The following is a 1,536-nucleotide window of genomic DNA, read 5'->3' on the forward strand; positions in this document are numbered from 1 at the left end:
CGGGTCCTGCGGAGATACGTGTACCAAGCGTCCCAGAGAAGCAACGTACTCTGTACGGTCCCACGTCTGTGTTTCGTCCACCTGTATTTCCGTGGTACATCCTTGTACAGTAGATTTGCCGTAGCTTCTGGGCTACGTGCGCACAGCTTGAAAACCTCCGTCAGCATTGATCTGTCCCCGCGGTTAATCAAGTTGTGAAGCTGGGGGGTCGTCGCTTGGTCGCGATAAGCAACCATGCTCATTCTTTCCAAATGAATAGGTAGCGTCACAACCGAATGTGTTGATCCTTGTGTTGGATGCATGAATAGCCGCATGCAAGCTTCTACCGGTGAAAAATATACCTCCCGAGGAGGTACCGAAGAATTTCGTTCGCCCGAATTTCGTCGCCTTCAATCGTGATTGTCGTCATGTCCGAGCCTTTGTGGACGTACTTGTAGATGTACTTGATGGCCTTGTTCGTGGCACAAACTTCGACGTTGATGTGGCAGTTGAATTTCTGCGACAGAAACGGATTGTAGGGGACCACCCATTGATTGATGGTCGCGTTGTCCCATACTTTTCCCTTATGGCACAAAATTCCATCCGGACGGCGACCACGCTTGTACGTGGGGTATTTGTCGGGGGTCATCACCGTTTCGTCCGCGAGCGCCTTTGGAAACTTCTTGGAGCACCTTCTGTTCTTCATGCACGGGCAGTTCGGGTTCTGTTGACCACAGGGTCCATGCAGCATATTGGAAATCACCGTATCGTACAGCTCGGGGTACTTCTCTTTATCCGGGAGCTCAGCGGACACCAACTTATCGACGTCTTCCTTGGTAGTGGGCTTGTCCTCCGGATGCAGGATAAGCAGTATGTGGGCGTGGGGAAGACCACGCTTCTGATATTCCACTACATGCACTCGAGCGGCTTGAATCCCCAGCACACCCTCATCGAGATCCTTGTTAAGAGCTTTTAATTTCTCCATGAACACGCGAGCCACGATGTCCGGTCGGTCGGATGCTTTCTCTCCACGGCGTAAGTTTTCCCTTGATCTCAGGCCAGTTCGGGTTGCATGTCATCGTAATGAACAGGTTTCGGGGCTCCTGTTTCACGGACGATAGGCATGGCATCCAAGAAGCGTTGGTACATGTAGCGGGGTCCACCCGGTAAACTTCGGAGGTATGATGATCTTGCGTCCACCCTCACCCGCATCTGGCTCCGCTGACTCCTGCTCCGTAATATTCCCACGGCGAGTCCTACGTATGGGCCGCCTCGCCGTCAGCTGCCATTCTGTGGATTTCAACAGACTCGCCACGCAACACGTCCGTGAGTCCCTGGAGGGTTTCCAATCGATACTGGAGCTGGTTCTTCTGGATGAAGCGCAGGCGCCCTTGTTCGCATTTGGCCCTTTGGTCAACGCAGTATTGCTGCGTCAGTCGCCCACCGCGCAGGATAAGGGAATTACTAACGTCCGGTCGTAAAGCAGATACGCCTCATATTCTCGAACGGACATGGTTAAGGGGTCACCGTGGCGATCGACGGGATTACCAACGTAGG

Source organism: Phytophthora infestans, genomic scaffold, assembly GCF_000142945.1.
Source record: "Phytophthora infestans T30-4 supercont1.16 genomic scaffold, whole genome shotgun sequence".
Classification (NCBI taxonomy): domain Eukaryota; phylum Oomycota; class Peronosporomycetes; order Peronosporales; family Peronosporaceae; genus Phytophthora; species Phytophthora infestans.